This window comes from Vicugna pacos, unplaced genomic scaffold, assembly GCF_048564905.1.
Source record: "Vicugna pacos unplaced genomic scaffold, VicPac4 scaffold_19, whole genome shotgun sequence".
NCBI lineage: Eukaryota > Metazoa > Chordata > Mammalia > Artiodactyla > Camelidae > Vicugna > Vicugna pacos.
In genome coordinates this window covers 54841297-54856784 of record NW_027328740.1, presented here as the reverse complement: position 1 = coordinate 54856784, position 15488 = coordinate 54841297, and the positions used below count along the sequence as shown (strand labels likewise).

The window sequence follows — 15488 nt, the reverse complement described above, 5'->3', positions numbered from 1 at the left end:
AAAAGTTGGGACCATTAGTAAAAATTCTTTCCCTTTCCAGGAGAGAGCAAGAACAAAAATTCTTTCTCTAAACTTTTTCTTTATAAACAAGTAAAACTAGATGAAATAAGTTGTGTCATTATATTCTATAATTTTATATTATTCTGCCAGTTTCTCTGTAAAAGAAAACTTATGTATATATATGTGCATAAGGGAAAGAAATACTGCTTAGTAAAGACATGGGGGAAAGGAGAGGAGAGATAAAAAGAAAACTTGCAGAGGAATTGAAAGAGAATGGATTGGTAAGATAAAATACAAATGAAGAATGACTATATTTGAGATATGTATTTTTTATTTCTGTTTATTTTATTAGACAAAGTGCATCTCTGCCTGGATCAGATTCAAGAAAATGCTCAATTTTACTGATGTGACAGAATTTATTCTCTTGGGACTAACTAGTCATCCTGAATTACAGCTCCTGTTCTTTGTGGTCTTCTTACTGGTCTACATTGTCACCCTGGTTGGGAACGTTGGTGTGATCGTACCCATCAGGGTCAGTCCCCAGCTCAACAGCCCCATGTATTTTTTCCTCAGTCACTTGTCTTTTGCAGATGTGTGGTTCTCCTCTAATGTCACTCCCAAAAGGTTGGAAAATTTGGTGTCTGAGACCAAAACTATTTCCTACCCTGGTTGTACAGTGCAGTGTTTCTTCTTCATTGCCTTCATCCATGTAGAAGTCATCCTCGCTGTGATGGCCTTTGACAGGTACATGGCAATTGGCAACCCTCTGCTCTATGGCAGCAGAATGTCAAGGATTGTCTGTATTTGACTGATCTCTTTTCCTTATGTATATGGCTTCTTTATTAGTTTCATCTCCACATTGTGGACCCACGGCTTGTACTTCTGTGGGAACATTGAGATCAACCACTTCTACTGTGCAGACCTAGCCCTCATCAAGATGGCCTGCGCAGGAACCTTCATTAAAGAATACACCATGCGCACAATGGCGGGTCTCAACTTCTCTTACTCTTTGCTAGTCATTATCATCTCCTACATATTTATCCTTATTGCCATCCTAAGAATGCACTCAACAGAAGGAAAAAAGAAAGCCTTCTCCATGTGCGGATCTCATTTGACAGCTGTCACCATATTTTATGGAACTCTCTTCTTCATGTACCTCAGAAGTCCAACTGAAGAGTCCATGGAGCAGGGGAAAATGGTGGCTGTGTTTTATACCATGGTGATTCCCATGTTGAATCCCATGATCTACAGCCTCAGGAACAAAGATATGAAGGAGGCTATGAGCAAAGCGATCAGTAAGACATACTTAATGAAATAAAATAGAAACAAAATATATGACGAAACCCATGGTTCAGTAGAAGGGTTAGAATTAACTATTTCTCTTGGATAACGTTGAGGAAAAATTGTTATTTTTGTTTTCAATGAACAGACAAAGACACTATACAGTTGAATAAGGAATAAGGTGTAAGTATAAAAGCAGCACATTGTAAACAGGACTCCCTGGGTCTATAACACATGACGATATGAAAGCATGCTGACAACAGCATCCTTTCCCACACAGTGTCAGAGTCAGCAGGTCATTTTGTAGCTGGAAGCATTTGTTATGGCTTTTCAGTATTTTACAAGTCCACTCTTTCAATTCTGTTTTTAGAAGTATTGTAATGGTCCCTTCTTGCATCTAAATGAGGTGGTGGTTCAGGATGTATGTTGTTATTTTTAAATACTGAAATTGACTACTATTTCACTAGTAGTCATTGTAGACAACAACCCTGACAGTGGAATAATTTCTGCAGAATATGTTATAAGCTCCATGTAAGAAATGCTAATGAATTAACTGTATGCTATATGAGATTACCTTTTCAAATGTATGCTAATTAATTAAATAAACCTCATTTATATGTAAACATATGTATTTAAATCCTATTTGTATCTTACCTTATAATGACTATCAGAAGGTAGAAACACAATCTCATTGGTTAGTTTTGGATTGTATTTCCATAAACCTATTGGGGAAAGTGTAGATATATATTTACTTTTTCTTTCTTTCCTTTATTATTGAAGTGTTTTGGGGTTTGGTGGTAGTAGAAACCAGCTGAAACCTCATTGATTCTAGCACATGCATTTTTAACTTGTCATCCATTTTATATCTATTTTTAAAATTAACAAATCATCAATAAAACAGATGCCCTGAATTGTGGTTTTTTTTTTAACAATATTGTTGCCTCTGTTTCAAATTACTTTTACTTAAAAGATGAGAACAATTTGAGGCACAAATTGCTGATTTTGATTGTAAATGCACAAAATCTATAACATTTCTTGTCAAGATTGAAGTCCTGTTTCTTTTCTTTTATTTAACAATATTTTCTCAAGAAATTTAAAAAATAAAGCAGGATTTTCACAAATAAAGCAAAATCATGCATGCATTGTATATGTGTATATACATATATATATACCTGTTACACATCCATCCACATGTACATGTATGGATATTTCTGTTTGTACGTGTGTGTGTGTGTTTGTGTGGGTGCATGTGTTTCAGAATAGTCAACCTGATTAGGACTTTGCAGGAGTTGCTACTTAGGATTTTCCAAAGGATCAGACTAGTTGTAACATGAATTAACCAACATAATGATGTCATTTATTACACTTTATGTTGTATTATATACAGTGTCATACTACATTATTTCCCTGCCCACTACATTTAGTGTATAACACCAAACGGCCTACTTCACCCACAACAGAACTACTTTCTCTACTTAGCTCTCTCCTGACCACAGATTGTAAAACTTAGTGCACTTGAAAACCAAGAGATTTTAAAGGTTGTTATGGCCAGCTGTGTTATTTTAACAATTATAAACAAACTGTATGGGGGAGGGTATAGCTCAAGTGGTAGAGCATGTGCTTAGCATGCATGAGGTTCTGGGTTCAATCCCCAGTATCTCCTCTAAAAAAAGTAAGTAAACTTAATTACCACCCCCTCACTGCCAGAATAAAACAATTTAAAATATAATAACAAATAAATAAAATATAAAAATAAAATGTTTTAAATAAATAAATAAACTGTATAACCATTCACATAACAGCTCATGCAATGGATACATATATTAGCATATTTATGCTTAATTTAAATGATTTAGGATTTCTTTTTTGCATTTGGTCTGAAGCAAGAAACTAATACTAATTTTCATAAAATATTAATTGCCACTTGGTTTTTTAAATAATCTTCTTATCCCTGGTAATTTTAAATGCCAGTAATATTATACATCAACTTGTTTCTATTTCTCTTAGTTCATTCCCCAGCATTCTATTCTGTTCTTTAATTAATTAATGACTCATTCATCTAACAAATATTAGCTGAGTGCCTATTATGTACCAGGCACTGTTTTAGTTATTTGTTATCAATGAGCAAAACAGAAAAAGAAATTCTTGATCTCATGAGTCTAGGGGTGTGAGACATATGTAAACAATTAGCATAATATATAAATAAGTCATATAGTATGTTAGATATGTTATGGTGAAATCTGGAAAAAATATCATGATATAAAGGAGCAAAAGAGTGCTTCTAATTTAGTCATGGGAATAAAGGTAGATTTCTTTGAGATGATAACTGAGCAAAAAACCTCTGCAGGTGGTTTAGAGCTGAGCCACACAGTTGTGTGCTAAGTCATAATTTTAGTTTCAGGGACTCATACTTGTTTCATCTTTCACTGGAAAAGTGGAGTCACAAGATCATGAAATACAGAACACAGAACTGGCTTATGCAGGTTAAGTGACACCATCACCAGGATTAGTGTGATGCAAACTCAAAGCAAATCATGTCATTTGGTCCCAGGACACCTTCAAAATAACTTGAGTTTGAGTTTGGGGAAAAATAAAATTGTACAAATTGTAAAAAAAATAAAATAAAATAAAAACCACAAATCTCATCAGTATGTGTTCCTCTGGAGATGCACTTTCCCCAGGGTCATTTCTGGTGAAAGCCTCTTAATTGCTTCTTTTTTCTAATGTAAACATTTAAGGAAAACTTCTGTGTCCTTCCAGTTTCTCTTTTGCCTGGTTCATGTTGTTTGCCATCTCTTCTACAGCCTCCAATGTTCAATTCTGCATCCTTTCTGGGAACACTTCTCTTCATTCTGAGGTTGGCACACAAATGCATTGATCTGGAACTGGAAAATGAAGGTTGCATCTTGAATTTTATTTACATTTATTCTCTATCACTAACATTAACATGAATTAACTTTAATTATTTCATAAATGTTATCTATGTGTAGATTTGTATTTGTGTGTGTCAGAGAGAGAAATAGAAAGAAATTTTCTATAGAGATTTGATTATTTGATTATTGCAAACTATTAATGGAAGCTACAGTTTCCAGGAGTGCATTTAATATTTAATAATAATTGTGCCTTGAATATTTATTATGTGTTAGTGTGTAATAAATCTTTTCATATTCACAAACACACAAAGAAATTAATACTGTTATTATTGTTACATCATATTAGTATAGTGAAATTATAAACAAAACATGAGTAATCCTGTCCAAGTTCTTAAAGAAGTCATGGAGCCAGAATTCAGCCAATGTCTGACAAAGCAACAGAATGAAATACTTTATAATTTCTCATGCCTGAACCTGAAGGAGAAAGAATCCACATTCATGTGTAACTTAATTTGAAATACAAAATGCAGCAACATGGCTGTTTGGGTACATCTACTTTGCCTGGAGATGGCGAGGAAAATCCTGTAAGTGCTTCTCAGTTCCCCAGACCCTCCATTCTTCCCCAGACCTCACACCCACTAAGATCAGAGCTGATCATTCCACTTTGCTGTGAACTCATCATCACTCTGTATCACCTGGCTAATCACCATGCAAGTTTACATGGATTTAATTTTTGCAAAGTACTAACAAAACCACTTTTTTATATCTTCTTTTTTTTCCTCAGGCACCCTTGGTTGCCTGTAATTAGATCTGGTTTTCAAACAAGAATTCCTCTATTGCTAATCTTTGATAAATGCAAGAGTGCGAAAACCACGGGCAGCCCAGGCACACTGCTGACTCGGCATCAGCACGATCTGTGGAAAGGCCAGTCACCCTGTTCCAGGCACAGACTCTCTCCTTCATCTTTGTATTTCTCCTGTCTTTTGTGATGCTGTCTTAAGCAGATCTTCCATTAATTTCTCTTTGTCTATGAACCTGTGAATCTTAAAAAATCCATTTTTTCTTGTTTAGGGAATTCATCTATTTCAAAAGTTAATATATTCTTTTTTACATTTTTACAAATGAATTAGCATAGTTTGGGCAGGTTACAGATAGATCTGTGATCTTTTTTCCTGTTCCTGTTCCCATGGACTGAACGTGTACACAGGCAGCTCGATATAATCCTACAGCACATTCAGGACAGATGCAGTCCTCCGTCAGTATCTGACAGGGGTGTGTTCCAGGACCCCCGCTGCCTCCCAGGTTACCGAAATCTGCAATTGATCAAGTCCCTTCTATGGAAAGGTGTAGTTTTTGCATATAACTGATGCACACCCTCTCATATACTTTAAATCATGTCTAGATTATGTCTAACACCCAATGCGATGCAAATGTTTTGTAAATAGTTGCCATAGCCTGGCAAATTCAAGTTTTGGCTTTTGGAACTTTCTGGATTAAAAAAATATATATTTTCCATTCAAGGTTCATTGTATCCATGGATGTGGAACCTGCAAGAGGGCTGACTGTACTCATAATATGTTTGCTCTCCTTTCCAGACTTTCTAGGCTCCGCTCTAAAGCTGAGCACATAGCAACACACTAGAAAAGTGTACAACCAGCAGAGAGGGAGAATATTTAATCAACTTGTCTTCCTACTTGGTATTACCTGTTTTTTCTTTTTTCTCAAATCTATTAAAAAGGTTTTTTGAGGGTTAAAAACAAAGTTGAACAGCAAGGTTTTAATTTGAGTAGGCATCAATATTTAACAAAATAGTTAAAAAACAATTGATCTTTATGTCAGAATGATTCCACGGAAGTTCAAAAAATAAAAAGATGTGAAGATTTGGGTTGTCACAGGTGATATATATGAATATAGAAGCAGATTGTGACACACTTGCTCCACACTGTCAAGAACAAACCACACCATCACCATATTCACTCAATTGCCTGTCGTAATGCAACTGGTTTATAATTTTGTTTGCATTAGTTTTTTAGCTTTATAAGTGCCACACGTGGTTACTGAACATATCTGAGAAACTTTGGAATAAAAAAATGCCCCAAAACAAAAAAATACTTCCATATTACTACTTTCCACCTCGTGATTTGAAGTCACCTTTTATTTCCTAAAGACTCACAAGTATATTCCTTTAAGGAGATAACGTAAGTTTTATAACATGAATAATAAATTGGTAGATAAATAATTTTAGTAAATTTGTTAATACACATACTATGAACATAAGCTGAGCAATAGCAAACCAAGCACTTGATTTAATCTTTAATATAATTTTAATGAAACTCTGCTTTAGGCATAGATTGATGCCAAACTATAATCCAAAGTGATCACATGTGTTCTCTAAGCTTTATTGTGTCTGTGTCTAACTACGTATTCTTAAATCCAAATGGACACGTCAAATTGACCATCAAAAACTCTTTGAGGGGAGAATGAGTTCCATAAAGGTGACATGAGGCCTTGGGATGGGGAGGTGGGTGGATGGGGAGAAGAAACCAAAATTATACAGAGAGAATGGTATTCTTTACATCACAAAACAAAGGGTTTTATCTTTTCCAATTTTAACTCTTATTATTCCTAATATTTTTAAGCCATGAGTTAATGCTTCAATTTTTTACTAATTAGCCTAAGACCCAGGAGTCATTTGTCAGTCTAATTTACTTGCGTTCATAGCATTCTCCTTCCTCATGAAAACCTTTTCTTTACAAAAGGGGTGAGTAGAAGGCAGTGGATTACTTTTGTGAATAAGAGTCTATTTATTTTCACTCTGACAATGAGGTCATCTTCTTACCTGCTGTGATCTTTCTTGGTCATAACTCTAAGATAACTTTGGATACACATCAGAGGGTAGTTACACAAAGTATAATCCTGGAGGTAAAAACAAGGGTTCTGGGAATAATCAAATGACATTTAGACCTTGGAGAGCATGGCACAGTCCTAACTCCAACAAACTCATTGCCCTGTTACAAAGTTCTCTCAGGAATCTTTTTTGGTAGAATTATTCTCTGTGTCCCAAAGAACTTTAATGTTTGCTGATTTTGAGGAACTCTCTCTCTCTGTGTCTCTCTTTTTGCTTTATTATTCTCTCTCCTTTCCTTCATTTTTAAGCTAGGTAAATGCCAGCTAGACTAAGTATAATAGAATTCTTTCCCACACAGCTTCTCAAAGTTTACCTTTACTAGATAAGTCATGTGTCTCTAAGAGTTTGCAGAAGATACAAAAATTTCTCATTATCTGATGAGTGAACCCTTGTGGATTTTTTTCCACAATACCTATAGTGTTTCTATAGGAAAATAATTTTGGAAATATTGTTCTAGAAAAATGTTCCTATGATACAACCTATATCCAGGAAGAACTCCATTGATCACCAAAGAAAAGGCAAACATTCCCCATTTTCTGCCTCCAGCATAACTCTATAAGAGTACACCATGGTTTTAGAAAGACCATTGACACCAACACCACTCTGAATAGACATTGATCTCCTTGTCTTACTTCTGTTTGACTCTCCAGAACGTAAGAGCAGATGATGTCTAGTAGATTACAATTACACATTAGAGATGCCAAGAGTCTGTGTCCAGGTACTGTGCACAATGTAGAAATGTGTATAAATGGCTTACACCTGTATTTTGATGACTGCTGTGATCAGTTCATCCCTCTTTAAATGAATCCAAGGATGAGGTTAGATTAAAAATAATTTTTATCTGACATTTAGGGCTGGTGAATTATTTGATTAAGTGACTTCCTTCTCTAATCATGGAGAATATGCCTATAATGAAACAGAGATAAAATAGTAATTTTGAGTGATGATAAAAAGAGAACTATAGCCCTCCAAAATAGATTCAAAATATGAAAATAGCAAACAAGCCAGTGTTGGAAACAAGGGATGTTGAAGAAGTGGTCTTGGAAATTTGGCAAATTCACTATCATGTACTAGCGTGTTTCAATCAAGTTTTGTACACCTGTTATGTAAGTGGGGCTCTGTATTTATCCAACCAGGTAGCATTCTGAGAGCACGTTATGTTAGCAAGTGCTCAGAAATGATTTGCTGAAAACAGTAGCAAAATGCAGTCATAGATGTTTAATAAAGAAAAAAATGAAAAAAGGCATGGATAAAAATGTAAATTAATACATGGTCACCATGTGATTTTGAAATTTATTTCCTTGTAGTTATCACAGGGATTTGTAGCTAATATTGACCCAGAACTGAGAAAATGCTCAATTTCACCTATGTGACAGTATTTATTCTCTTGGGACTCACCAGTCGTCAGGAATGGCAAGTCGTCTTCCTCATCATTTTCCTGGTGCTCTACATCATCACTGTGGTGGGTGATATTGGCATGATCATGTTAATTAAGGTCAGTCCACAGCTCAGCAGCCCCATGTACTTTTTTCTAAGTCATCTGTCATTTGTGGATGTGTGGTTTTCTTCCAATGTCACCCCTAAAATGTTGGAAAACCTGTTATCAGAGACAAAAACTATTTCTTACGCTGGTTGCTTTGTACAGTGTTTCTTCATTATAGCCCTTGTCTGCATAGAGATTTTTATTGTCACTGTGATGGCCTTTGACAAGTACATGGCAGTTGGCAACCCTCTGCTCTATGGCAGCAAAATGTCAAGGCTTGTCTGTATGCGACTGATTTTTTTCCCTTACATATATGGTTTTCTGATGAGTCTGGCAGCCACATTATTGACGCATGGCTTGTACTTCTGTGGAAAAGTTGAGATCAACCACTTCTGTGCATACCCAGCTTTCATCAAGATGGCCTGTGCTGGGACCTTTGTTAAGGAATATTCGATGATCATACTTGCAGGCATTAACTTCACTTATTCTCTAACTGTAGTGATCATATCTTACCTGTTTATTCCCATTGCCATTCTGTGAATGCACTCTGCAGATGGGAGGCGGAAGACCTTTTCCACCTGTGGCTCCCATTTAACAGTGGTCATCATATTTTATGGAACTCTTATTTTCATCTATTTCAGACGTCCCACCGAGGAGTCCGCAGAGCAGGGGAAAATGATGGCTGTGTTTTAAACCACGGTGATTCCCATGTTGAATCCCATGATCTACAGCCTCAGGAACAAAGATGTGAGGGAGGCCATGAGCAAAGTGATCTTCAGAACATTTTTAACTAAATAAAATAGAAAGTTTAAATGTCTGATGAGACCCATGGCTCAGTAAAAGAGGAAGAAATTAACTGTTTCTCTTGGATAATTTTGAGGAAATTTGTTATTTTTGTTTTCAATGAACAGACAAAGCTACTATACAATTCAATAGGGAAGAACGGTGTAAGGACAAAAGAAACACATTGTAAACAAGACACCCTCGTTCTATAACGCATGAAACCATGCTGACAATGTCATTTATTATCTTTCCTTCCACACAATAGTAGATTATTTTGTAACTATAAATATTTTTTTATGGTCTTTCAGTATTTTAAAAGCCCACTCTCTCAATTCTGATTTTAGAAGAACTATTATGGTCCCTTCTTGCACCTAAAATAGGCATTGATGCAGTATATATGTTATTACTTTTAAATGCTTAAATTGACTATTATTTCATAATAAGTCACTGGTATTATTTTTTTCTTTTATATTTTATGTCTTTTTAAAATTTTTATTGAAGAAGAGCTGGTTTACAATGTGTTAATTTCTGATGCATGACATAGTGATTCAGCTATTTATATATATATATGTATTCCTTTTCATATTTTTTATTATGGACTATTACATAATATTGAATATAGTTCCCTGTGCTATTCAGTAGGACATTATTGTTTATCTATTTTATATATAGTAATTAGTGTCTGTAAATTTTGGTCTCCCGACATCTCTTCACCTTCCCACCCCCCTGGAAACCATAGTTTGTTTTTTTATGTCTGTGAGTCTGTTTCTGGTTTTTAAATAAATCTATTTGTGTCATTTTTAAAAATTTCACATATAAGTGATATCATATGGTATTCTTTCTCTTTCTAGGTTACTTCATGTATTATGATGTTCTCCAGGTCCATCTATGTTGGTGTAAATGACATTATTTTATCCTTTTATATAGCTGAGTAGTATTCTATTGTACATGTGTGATATATATATATATGTATGTGTGTGTGTGTATATATAGAGGGAGACAGAGAGAGACAGAGAGTGAATATCTTCTATATTCAATCATCTGTTGATGGACATTCAGATTGTTTCCAACACTTGGCTATTTATTGTATATAGTGCTGCTATGCACACTGGTGAGCAGACACCTATTTTAATTAGAGTTTCATTTGGATATGTACCGAGAAGTGGGATTGCTGGATCATATGGTAAGTCTAATTTTAGTTTTTCAAGGAATTATCATACTGTTTTCCATAATGGGTGCACAAGGCTACATTTCCACCAATAGTGTAGGAAAGTTTCCTTCTCTCCACAACCACTCCAGCATTTATCATTTGTGGACTCTTTAATGATAGACATCCTGACAGGTGTGAGGTGATACCTCATTATAGTTTTGATTTGCATTTCTTTGATAGTTAGCGATATTGAGCATTTTTTTCATGTGCCATTTAGCCATTTGTATGTTTTCATTGGAGAAATGCTCATTTAGGTCTTCTGCTCATTTTTAGATTGGGTTGTTTGATTTTTTGTTTTTGAGTTGTACTGGCTGCTTGTATATTTTGGAAAGCCCTTGTTTAAAATATGGTTTTAAAGCATTTTAATATCTGTGAGCAAATGGATTTAAATGTTTCATTTTGAAAGCACAGTTTTCACTTAAAAAATTAAATTGATATTCATGCAGAATATTTGGCACATTTGTGACTTAGATATGGTATTAAATACTTTAAAATAACTTTTGTATTTGAAAGAAATAAAATATTGAGGGCGTCTGTCATTAACAATGACATGTACTGATATAATATATTAATATAATCTGGTTCACTCTTGCACCTCATTTAGGTAAGTATAAGCATGAGGCAATAACCTTGCAACTTGAACTTCCATAAAGTTTCTATGTCCTCTAATAAAAATAAATAAATAAATGAATAATAAATAATCTGCTCTCTTGATTTAGATAACACATAGCTACTGAAAGTTCAATCACACATTTAAATGATGCATTTAAGTAATCACAAATTGATCTGCAAAGATGTAAATATAAATGAGATCGGGGCAGTGTGAGAGCAAACATTCTTCTTTGGCCATTTTTGAGATTTTATTTTCCTTAAGGGAAACCAGTGATGCATATGAACTCATTTCCACATACAAGCACATACATCATGGTCAAAACTTTAAAGCTATTTGCATATAAATAAATTGCTTATTCAAATTAAATTATAATATTACTTTGCTTAGAGTTTCAAAACTTAAACCCCTAAAAGAATTTAAGATTTTATTTACTTATTGTTACTTTTAAGTGAGTTAAAAGTAATTTCTTTTGGCAGTAAAACCATTAATTCACCATTTATTGGAAAACTTGACATACCAAATTAGTTGCTGATTACTAACAAATTTTAAAATATGGTTTTAAAGCATTTTAATACCTGTGAGTAAGTGGATTTGGATGATCTTTGTTACATCTTTTTCTTCAAAAGTGAACTGCTTTCTCTACTTACTTTCTGGAGTGTTGGTTTAGTGTTACATGAAGAATGATGACAGCAAGGTAAATGGTTCACTCATGTTCATGGTTTGAGTTTCCAGATTTCAAATAAATTTGTGGGTGACCTTGATCTAATCATTTCTTGTTATTCATCCAGTTAAGTTTTAGGTTCTAGTGTCTGACTCCGAGATCTCTTCTGGCTCATAATTTCCATGAGTTTAGATTATTGAGCAGAAGGTAAAGCAATTTTGCCATTTGCTGAAAATTCAGGATAGTTTTGTAAAATACTTATAATACTACACCTTAATGTTACATTCATTTCTACATCAATGTCGTTACATTTCAGCATTTCCAAAATAAAGTGTGTTTATCTTTCTTTGTCACTCTCTCTCTGTATTTTGCTCTCTCCAACACACAAGCACACACTTTCTTCTTTTTAAATGTACATTTAATTGAGAGAGTGCATGCTACATTATAATAGCATGGTACCAAAGAGTTCACCAGATGCACTGTCTTCATAATGAGTGAGAAGGAACTTAGGATTTGTGGGTACTCAGGGATAAAGAATGCAGAAGAAAACTTTGCCTGAGCATTATTTTGCAGATGAACTTGGGGTAGTAAATAGTTTAGAGTTTATGAATGATCCACATTGGCATTCTGTTTCTTTAACCAGTTAGCTACCTAAACTTGGTAGAAAAACTTAACCTCAGAGTTATTTTATGTATGCATATTTTTATCCTTCAACATAGCAATGATATTGACCACAGTCCTACAGAGGTGGCGACTTCATACTTGTGAACTGTTTATAAGAGAAAATGCAAAAAGAATTTCAAGTCTTTGAGAGCTTCGTATGAGACAGACATTGTCCTGAGAGTTAGCCCTATGTTATCTGAGATCCCCACCCCAGCCTAGGAGATAGTAGTCTCACATTCTGCAGATGAGAACTGAAGCTGAGAATCATTACTCACCCAATGACACATAATTAAAGTACAGAGTTAAGGAGGTTTGATTCCTGATCCTTCTGACATCAAAATCAGTACTCTACTGACCCCCAGAAGAGCCTCAGTTAAGTGAAACAGGTTGTTCTACTATAATCAACTTCTTCACCAATTACCTCTACTTTTACTCATTCTCTGTAGATGTTTCCAAATGGTCTCTGAGGCATCTGTCATGTGTCTAACATCCATGAGATGTGTAGGGCAAGCATTGCTGTGATGGTGTCTCTTGAGAGATGATGCTTACTAGAAATGTAGCACAACAGACATGAAAATGACTGACCAAAAGTTTATAATGCAAACCATGACTGTTTTTCCGAGGTGCATAATTGTCAGGTGTGAATAGAAGGAAGCAGAACCCATGTGAAGGTGGGAGAGATTAAACCATTATATTAAGAATTTTGATTTCTTAATTTTAGAACCATAAAAAGTAGTCTCCTCAGTAACACTCCTTAACTTCTCTTACCCCTGAGATGTTTTTATCTTTTCTTTCATAATTACCTGGGTAGTTCCTTGGGGAGATGCTCTCAATCCTCTCAGTGTTCAAGGTTTTATAATAAATAGTGAGTCATTATCACTTGCTTTTCTCACTGCTGAAGGTATGTCTGCAAATTTTACACCCTTTACAATACAGATTAATACAGTTGCATCTTTTAATTTTTATTCTTGTTTTGAAGAGTAGACTAAGACCTCATTTGTAGACTTATTGGTTATCACAGTGCTTTATTGTGTGGAAATATATTACAGGGAAATAGTCTTATTTGTATCCACAGTTTATTTAAAACTTCATATGCCTGATCTAGCTACAATAGGGATTAACAAAAAAATTATCCTGCATTATTTATCCTTTTACCTCTTCTCTACAATGACCATTGATTTTCACATTGTGTTTTAAAATAAATGTGGATGGAGTTGAAGATTTTGTGTCAGTGGAAATGATTAGAGCAGTAATTATGCCTTCACTGTTTCTCTTCATGAGAAATTCCAAAAACATTATTAAGATTCATTTTTAAAACTCATATGTTACACATTCTATATTTTTAATTGTTTAATAGATGATGCACACTTATATAATAAATTGGCTCTATCCCAGAAGTCACTTGACCATCTGATCCTAGGACTACGGGTTCGCCTAACCTTGAGTGGTAGCATGAAGCAGTGGTCCATTTACTCTGTAGTTCAGCCTACATGCAAAGCTCTTCTGGTTCATCAAGAATGAACTATTCAAAGGATAATATTCTTCTTTTTTGGAGGATACTCAAACTGAAAATTTAAATGTAAAGAAATAGAATATTGGAATAGATTATCAAAGAGGCAGCAATATAAGATTATTAAGGCTATAACATGGAAGTCGAATTAATTAGTTTGCATCTCAGTCTGACCAATTAGCAGATGTCTGATCCAGGAAGACCTTCTTAGCCTTTCAGTGCCTCAGTTTCCACAGTTTTAGATTGACTATGTGAATAGAACCTGGTCCATTGGAACTTTATATGCAAAAGTTTTAGTAAGCACTCAACAAAAATTAGCTATTTTTACTCATATTTTAAAGCTGAGACAGTTGTCACTAAAGCAATCTTTCCTAGAGGCTTTAAGAACATTGGAGTACTGTAATGCATTACATAAAGCTGATCTAGAGATCAGGACACTTTAAAAAATCTTGTGTGAATATTGCTGAGTATCAGTTATATTTAACAGCTAAGCCAGGCAGTTTAAAGAGTTCCAAGATGAATGAGACTAATGCTACTATCACAGAGCTAACAATTATGTGTAGAGGAAGAAAAATACACACATCATGCAGGAAGCAAAATTGGAGAAGTAGTTTTAGTCTGTTTCTTAGATGCTTTGATGCTTTTGTTAAATATATTTTATGCTTAGTAGTACCATTAACCCAGTCAAAGTCTGTTGGTTGGAAAGTATGGGCTCATTGAGCAGGGTCATGAGTTTTTACATAGGAAAAATCCCTGATCTTAGCTCTGCTTCCTAACCAGAGTCTGCATCTCTCATCTGGCTGAGTATTTCCACACTTAAGAGAAGCCAGATGATCTACAATCATGGAAATCTACAGAAAGGAGGAAGGCAGATCAGAAATGAAACTTCAGTGCCTCCTATCTTATGTGCCCAATTTACTTTATTCGTGGTGTATTTCATCCCCATGTGAATAATCAAGAGATGGGAAAATAGTTCATAAAGACTAATTAACTTCCTAAATGTCCTCTGCTATGGATTGGAGGGGATCGTGATATAATCATAGAATTTACACACTGTTTAATGTTAAAGGAATGGCTCTAGAAACACTCTTTTTCAACATGGCAAGCTAAGAGTTCCTTTTGAATTTTCATTCTCTTCTTCCCTGTATTTCTACATTGCTGGTTTCTTCTCACTAAGTAAAAGAGTCATATTTTCAAAGAGATCTTCTATCACCCTGTCTGCATCCTGCCTCTCCTTATATCTGATCCCATTGGCAAACTGTGCATTTGTCACTGTGACTCCAATCCCTGAAGTATCTCACTTGTATATTTATCCTTTACTTCTTTTCAATGAGAATAAATTCTGATGCAAGCCAGAATCCTGTATATATTGTTTAACCTCCTATTTCCAGAATTTAGAATACTTCTAGATATAACAAATATATCTGACATATAACTGGCTTTGATGTTTGTAAAATGAATTAACCTAAGCAATTACAAAGACCCATTTATATGTCAGTAACA

At 34.6% G+C, this 15488-nt stretch overlaps 2 pseudogenes; both read left to right on the top strand.

Moving 5' to 3' along the window:
• Positions 1-388: 388 nt before the first annotated feature.
• On the top strand, positions 389-1318 carry LOC140693357 (olfactory receptor 5M3-like; annotated as a pseudogene).
• A 7095-nt stretch (positions 1319-8413) lies between these two features.
• LOC140693358 (olfactory receptor 5M3-like) lies at positions 8414-9343 on the top strand (annotated as a pseudogene).
• Positions 9344-15488: the final 6145 nt, after the last annotated feature.